Source organism: Palaemon carinicauda, chromosome 12 (assembly GCF_036898095.1).
Source record: "Palaemon carinicauda isolate YSFRI2023 chromosome 12, ASM3689809v2, whole genome shotgun sequence".
NCBI lineage: Eukaryota > Metazoa > Arthropoda > Malacostraca > Decapoda > Palaemonidae > Palaemon > Palaemon carinicauda.
The window spans coordinates 134257344-134265717 of NC_090736.1; the positions used below are offsets into that span (position 1 = coordinate 134257344).

Consider the following 8374-nt stretch of genomic DNA (forward strand, 5'->3'; position numbering starts at 1 on the left):
TGGGCGTATTTTCATCAGGAGTTTTCAGGAATACGATTTCTATTATCTTTTCATCTTGTCAATCCTCAGTTAAGTTAATCGGGTTTTGGGTTGTGGTGGCCGATGTGGTAACGTCCCTGACTGGTGAACGCCAGAATGGGGTTCGAGTCCCGCTCAAACTCTATAGTTTCTTTGCTCGGTGCAACCTCACCATCTATGTGAGCTTAGGATGGGGCGTTTGGAGGGAGCCTATGAGTCTATCTACTGAGACACCAGTAGCCATTGCCTGGCCCTCCTTGGTCCTAGCTTGGATGGAAAGGGTTTTGGGCGCTGATCATAATTTATATGGTTAGTCTCCAGGGTAGTGTCCTGCTTGCTAGGGCAATGTCACAGTCCCTTGCCTCTGCCATTCATGAGCGGCCTTTAAACCTTTAACCGGAAGACTAGCAGCATTGGGAAACACGTGCACACACACAGGCAAACAGACAAACACGCGCACACGCGCGTGCGTATGCGAAAATTAATAAAAAAGAATATTATTCCTTGGAAATGTAAAAAAAAATGTACTGAAAAATAAGATGAATGTTGAAGTAATGAGTAAGCCAATGTAAATAAGTACTAAAGTATAAGGTGAATGTTCAAGTAATGAGTTAGCTAATGTAAATAATGTACTAAAATTTAAGGGGAATGTTCAAGTAATGAGTAAGCCAATGTAAATAATGTACTAAAGTATAAGGTGAATGTTCAAGTAATGAGTAAGCCAATGTAAATAATGTACTGAAATATAAGATGAATGTTGAAGTAATGAGTAACCTAATGTAAATAATGGACTAAAGTATAAGATGAATGTTCAAGTAATGAGTAACCTAATGTAAATAATGTACTAAAGTATAAGGTGAATGTTCAAGTAATGAGTAAGCTAACGTAAATAATGTACTAAAGTATAAGGTGAATGTTCAAGTAATGAGTAAGCTAATGTAAATAATGTACTAAAGTATAAGGTGAATGTTCAAGTAATGAGTAAGCTAATGTAAATAATGTACTAAAGTATAAGGTGAATGTTCAAGTAATGAGTAAGCTAATGTAAATAATGTACTAAAGTATAAGGTGAATGTTCAAGTAATGAGTAAAGTAATGTAAATAATGTTCTAAAGTATAAGGTGAATGTTCAAGTAATGACTAAGCCAATGTAGATAATGTACTAAAGTATAAGGTGAATGTTCAAGTAATGAGTAAGCTAATGTAAATAATGTACTAAAGTATAAGGTGAATGTTCAAGTAATGAGTAAGCCAATGTAAATAATGTACTAAAGTATAAGGTGAATGTTCAAGTAATGACTAAGCCAATGTAAATAAAGTACTAAAGTATAAGGTGAATGTTCAAGTAATGAGTAACCTAATGTAAATAATGTACTAAAGTATAAGGTGAATGTTCAAGTAATGAGTAAGCCAATGTAAATAATGTACTAAAGTATAAGGTGAATGTTCAAGTAATGAGTAAGCTAATGTAAATAATGTACTAAAGTATAAGATGAATGTTCAAGTAATGAGTAAGCTAATGTAAATAATGTACTAAAGTATAAGGTGAATGTTCAAGTAATGAGTTAGCCAATGTAAATAATGTACTAAAGTATAAGGTGAATGTTCAAGTAATGAGTAAGCCAATGTAAATAAAGTACTAAAGTATAAGGTGAATGTTCAAGTAATGAGTAAAGTAATGTAAATAATGTACTAAAGTATAAGATGAATGTTTAAGTAATGAGTAAGCTAATGTAAATAATGTACTAAAGTATAAGGTGAATGTTCAAGTAATGAGTAAGCCAATGTAAATAATGTACTAAAGTATAAGGTGAATGTTCAAGTAATGAGTAAGCCAATGTAAATAATGTACTAAAGTATAAGGTGAATGTTCAAGTAATGAGTAAGCTAATGTAAATAATGTACTAAAGTATAAGATGAATGTTCAAGTAATGAGTAAGCTAATGTAAATAATGTACTAAAGTATAAGGTGAATGTTCAAGTAATGAGTTAGCCAATGTAAATAAAGTACTAAAGTATAAGGTGAATGTTCAAGTAATGAGTAAAGTAATGTAAATAATGTACTAAAGTATAAGGTGAATGTTCAAGTAATGAGTAAGCTAATGTAAATAATGTACTAAAGTATAAGATGAATGTTCAAGTAATGAGTAAGCCAATGTAAATAATGTACTAAAGTATAAGGTGAATGTTCAAGTAATGAGTAAGCCAATGTAAATAATGTACTAAAGTATAAGATGAATGTTCAAGTAATGAGTAAGCCAATGTAAATAATGTACTAAAGTATAAGGTGAATGTTCAAGTAATGAGTAAGCTAATGTAAATAATGTACTAAAGTATAAGATGAATGTTCAAGTAATGAGTAAGCTAATGTAAATAATGTACTAAAGTATAAGAAGATAATAATAATAATGTACTGAAATATAAGATAAATGTTCATTATCATCATCATCATCATCATCATCTCCTCCTACGCCTATTGATGCAAAGGGCCTCGGTTACATTTCGCCAGTCGTCTCTATCTTGAGCTTTCAATTCAATACTTCTCCATTCATTAACTCCTGCTTCACGCTTCATAGTCCTCAGCTATGTAGGCCTGGGTCTTCCAACTCTTCTAGTGCCTTGTGGAGCCCAGCTGAACGTTTGGTGAACTATTCTGCCAAGTCTTCAATAAATGAGCTAAATTGCAATATTTAAAGTAGTTTTAATGATTTCGCGGAATTAAATTTCTACCAACTTCCGTACACGTGACGCAATCTGACGCAGATGTTACTGTTCTTAATATATTTCATTTAAATTGTTCATTACTTCTCTTGTAGGAGTGTATTTATTTCCTTATTTCCTTTCCTCACTGGGCTATTTTTCCCCTGTTGGGGCCATTGGGTTTGTAGCATCATGCTTTTCCAACTAGGGTTGTAGCTCAGGTAGTAGTAGTAGTAGTAGTAGTAGTAGTAGTAGTAGTAGTAGTAGTAATGATAATAATAATAATAATAATAATAATAATAATAATAATAATAATTGTAAGTGTTCTGGGAATGGCAAAATTGCAAATCTCCCCCATCCACTCTCTCTCTCTCTCTCTCTCTCTCTCTCTCTCTCTCTCTCTCTCTCTCTCTCTCTCTCTCTCTCTCTCTCTCTCTCTCTCTTTCTTTGACTCAATTTCTTTTAAAAACTGTTATGAAAGAATAATCTCAGAATTTGTTTTAAGAACAAAATGAAAAATTAAAAAATCACATGGAAATATCATAAGTATTTTAGGAACTACTATTAAAGATCAGACTTTTTTAAAAGCAGCTTTTCAATTAGGAACTAATATTAAAGATTAGACTTTTTTAAAAGCAGCTTTTCCATTAGGAACTACTATTAAAGATAAGACTTTTTTAAAAGCATCTTTTCAATTAGGAACTACTATTAAAGATTAGACTTTTTTAAAAGCAGCTTTTCAATTAGGAACTACTATTAAAGATTAGACTTTTTTAAAAGCATCTTTTCAATTAGGAACTACTATTAAAGATTAGACTTTTTTAAAAACAGCTTTTCAATTAGGAACTACTATTAAAGATTAGACTTTTTTAAAAGCAGCTTTTCAATTAGGAACTACTATTAAAGATTAGACTTTTTTAAAAGCAGCTTTTCAATTAGGAACTACTATTAAAGATTAGACTTTTTTTAAAAGCAGCTTTACGATAGTCTATATTGCGCAAAACGTCTTAAAATACACTTGGCGAACGACAAAAGAAATTTGAATAAAGGAATCCTGAATAATTTCTCAAAGACACGCATAGTTCTGGGTTTAATAGCGGTTTGTTTTGCCCTGGTTGGTAACATTTCTTCCTGGTGTTTGCCAGACGGGGGTTCGAGTCCCGCTCAGACTCCTTACTGCCTTTAGCGTCTGCAACCTTACCATACTTGTGAGCTAAGGCTGGGGTAGTGTCTGCAACCTTACCATCCTTGCTGGGATGGGGGTTTAGGGGAGCCTAAAGGTCTATCTGCTGAGTCATCAGCAGCCATTGCCTGGTCCTCCCTGGTCCTAGCTTGGGTGGAGAGGGGTCTTAGGTCTGCAACCTTACCATCCTTGCTGGGATGGGTTTTAGGAGAGCCTAAAGGTCTATCTGCTGTGGCATAAGCAGCCATTGCCTGTTCCTCCCTGGTCCTAGCTTGGGTGGAGAGGGGTCTTAGGTCTGCAGCCTTACCATCCTTGCTGGGATGGGGGTTTAGGGAAGCCTAAAGGTCTATCTGCTGAGTCATCAGCAGCCATTGCCTTGTCCTCCCTGGTCCTAGCTTAGGCACTGATCATATATGGTCAGTCTCTAGGGCATTGTCACTGTCCCTTGCGTCTGCCATTCATGAGCGGCCTTTAAACCTTTAAAGTTGTAGGTCTGCTAACTTCCTATTATCAATCCAGTCCAATCCTTCTCCTCCATCTCCAACTGTTCTACGCATTACAAAATCCATGAGGAGGGTAAACAACATAGGTGACAACACATTCCCATGTAGTACTCCACTATTCTTACATAGAAGTGGATTCAAACGCTTTAAGACTTATCAGAACTTTTATAGATTTTGTTTTGTGAGTTTTTTTAAAGCCCGACAACAGGCTATTATATCTGTGATAAAGAGGAAAAGATTAGAAATTATTATACGAATATATATCATCATCCTCATCTCCTCTTACGACTATTGACGCAAAGGGCCTCATTTAGATTTCGCCAGTCGTTTCTATCTTGAGCTTTTAAATTCAATACTTCTCCATTCATCATCTACTTCACGCTTCATAGCCCTCAGCCATGTAGGCATGGGTTTTCCAACTCTTCTAGTGCCTTGTGGAGCCCTGCCAAACGTTTGTGGGACTAATATCTCTTGGGGAGTACGAAGAGCATGCCCAAACCATCTCCATCTACCCTTGACCATCTTCTCATCCACATATGGCACTTGAGTAATATCTCTTATAGTTTCATTTCTAATCATGTTCCGCCTTTTAATTCCCAATATTTTTCTGAGGACTTTGTTCTCAAATCTTCTAAATCTGTTGGAGATTGTTTCATTGTCATACCACGACTCATGTCTATACAATAATACTGATCTCACTAAACTGATATATAGCCTGATTTTAATATGAAATTTAAGGCGATTTGATTTCAAAATTTACTTATCATAGCCATTATCTGATTGTTTTTTTTTTTTCTTTTTTCAATCTTTCACTGAACTCTAATTCTAAAGACCCTGTATTGGATATCATAATTCCTGAATACTTAGATAATTTTACCTCATTAATCCTTTCTCCTTCTAATGATATTTCCCGTTCCATTGCATATTCCGTTTACATCATATCTGTCTTTCTTCTAATTATCTTGATCCCAACCTCGTGTGATATTTCATGCATTCTGGTAAGCAAGCATTGCAAATCCTGTGGTGTTCTGCTAATAAGGACAGCATCATCAGCATACTCTAGGTCTGCTAATTTCCTATTATCAATCCAGTCCAATCCTTCTCCTTCATCTCCAACTGTTCTACGCATTACAAAATCGATGAGGAAGGTAAACAACATAGGTGACAACACATTCCATGGGAGTACTCCACTATTCACTGGAAATTCATTTGATAGGGACTCCGTTAACATTAACTTTACACTTGCTATGCATATGAACAGACATATTTAAGAGGAATTCTATGATAACGCAGGACTTTCCACAAAATTGGCCAGTGCACACTATCAAAAGGCTTTTTCATAGTCCATCAAACGTGGATTTCTTTATTCTACGCATTGCTGTACAACATGTCCCAAATGCAAAATTGTGATCACAACAACTCCAACCTTTTCTAATCCTGCTTGTTCATCTTTCAGCTTTTCATCATCTATCACTATGGTCTCTTTAAAATGAGCGTACTATTTATTTTCATTACAACTGACGTGTTATGCTTCTGTAATTATTGCAATCAGTCATTGAGATATATATATATATATATATATATATATATATATATATATATATATATATATATATATATATATATATATATGACGTGTTATGCTTCTGTGATTATTGCAATCAGTCATTGAGATATATATAATATATATATATATATATATATATATATATATATATATATGTGTGTGTGTGTGTGTGTATATTATATATATATATATATATATAATATATATATATATATATATATATATATATATATATATATATATATATATATATACACACACTTATACATAAGTACTTCCCTTGTGCACAGAAAAATATACTTAGTGACTTAAACTTTGAACACAGACAGACAGACAGACAGACCTCTGGCAAAAAAAAAAAAAAAAAAAAATAGACGTTGCAGTAAACCTTTCGCTTGCCCAAACATCTCCACGAATAGAAATAACCAAAGAGACCTCTGAAGGCCGCTGCCTTTTGTAATACATAAAAGAAGAAGACTTTTAAGAAAGGAAAAAAAAGAATGATCGAATGGAAGTGGACGTTTTGGAAAAGTCCAAAATAATGATTGAGAGTTCTTGGTGTTTTTCAATTCGTCGTTTGCTTTATTGATCTGAAGGTTCCTCGGCTAACATTTTGACTTTTCCTTTTTGGGAATTCTGCTTTCTCTCTCTCTCCTCTCTCTCTCTCTCTCTCTCTCTCTCCTCTCTCTCCTCTCTCTCTCTCTCTCTCACTACTTGAGAGACGAAGAGAGTTTAATGGAGATGGAGGTGATATAAATACTGATTATATATTCTCTCTCTCCCTCTCTCTCTCTCTCTCTCTCTCTCTCTCTCTCTCTCTCCTCTCTCTCTCTCTCTCTCTCTCTCCCTCTCTCTCTCCTTGAGAGACAAAGATAGTTTAATGGAGGTGACATAATTACTCTCTCTCTCTCTCTCTCCCTCTCTCTCTCTCTCTCCTTGAGAGACAAAGATAGTTTAATGGAGGTGACATAATTACTCTCTCTCTCTCTCTCTCCTCTCTCTCTCTCTCTCTCTCTCTCTCTCTCTCTCTCTCTTTCTTGAGGGCTAAAAATTATTTAAAGAATGTGATAAAATTATTGATTATCTCTTTCTCTCTCTGTCTCTCTCTTTATCGATACTTGAGGGCTAAAAATAATTTAAAGGATATATAATTACTGATTATATTCTCTCTCTCTCTCTCTCTCCTCTCTCTCTCTCTCTCTCTCTCTCTCTCTCTCTCTTCAAGTCTAGTCAATCGTATTTCTTTCACTAATCTAACAAAATTAGCGACTTCCCTTCCTTTCCTTTGGCGCGCCGTTCAGTAAGCCACAAATCACCCGAACGGAAAACCGTTTTCTGCCTTCATCATCTGTAAGTTATTACAACCACGAATTGGATAAGCGAATAAGTGCTTATAGCCTTTCCATCATCTTGTGTTTGAGGGATATATATTGTCTTACAACATTATCTTCAACGAGGATTTAGTTATTAAATATAAATGCAAACAAAAGCGAGAAAATAGTACCTATCGTTGTTACTGTATTCTTTTGGAGGGTGACTGAACGGTGCAGTTTAACCTCTTTAATTAGACATTTCCCTTCGTATTACGAGTTACGTAACGAATGTAGCATGTGGTGTAACGCATTTTGGAGAAAGAGAGAGAGAGAGAGAGAGAGAGAGAGAGAGAGAGCGTAGGCTATATAAGTGTCATGGAGTTGATATGTATTCAACCTGTCTTTCTAAAGTTCTTCACTCTTTTGAACATTATTATTATTATTATTATTATTATTATTATTATTATTATTATTACTAGCTAAGCTGGTGTTATAAGCCCAAGGGCTCCAACAGGGAAAAATAGCCCAGTGAGGATAGCAAATAAAGAAATAAACTATTATTATTATTATTATTATTATTATTATTATTATTATTATTATTATTATTATTATTAGCATCTAAGCTACAGCCCTAGTTGGAAAGGCAGGTTGCTATAAACCCAAGGGCTCCAACAGGGAAAAATAGCCCAGTGAGGATAGCAAATAAAGAAATAAACTATTATTATTATTATTATTATTATTATTATTAGCATCTAATCTACAGCCCTAGTTGGAAAAGCAAGTTGCTATAAACCCAAGGGCTCCAACAGGGAAAAATAGCCCAGTGAGGATAGTAAATAAAGAAATAAACTATTATTATTATTATTATTATTATTATTATTATTATTAGCATCTAAGCTACAGCCCTAGTTGGAAAGGCAGGTTGCTATAAACCCAAGGGCTCCAACAGGGAAAAATAGCCCATTGAGGAAAGGAAATGAATAAATAAAGTACAAGAGAAGTAATGAACAACTAATATGAAATATTCAAAGTAACAAAATTAAAATAGATCTCGGCGTGCCAGATGAAAGTCTCCCACCATCACCAATTG

At 34.3% G+C, this 8374-nt stretch overlaps 1 protein-coding gene across 1 annotated transcript in view; it reads left to right on the top strand.

Annotated features, from left to right (window-relative positions):
* LOC137651063 (zinc finger protein 512B-like) overlaps window positions 1–8374 on the top strand; it is an 18275-nt gene that overhangs the window by 984 nt on the left and 8917 nt on the right. The gene's annotated exons all lie outside the window — the stretch shown is intronic.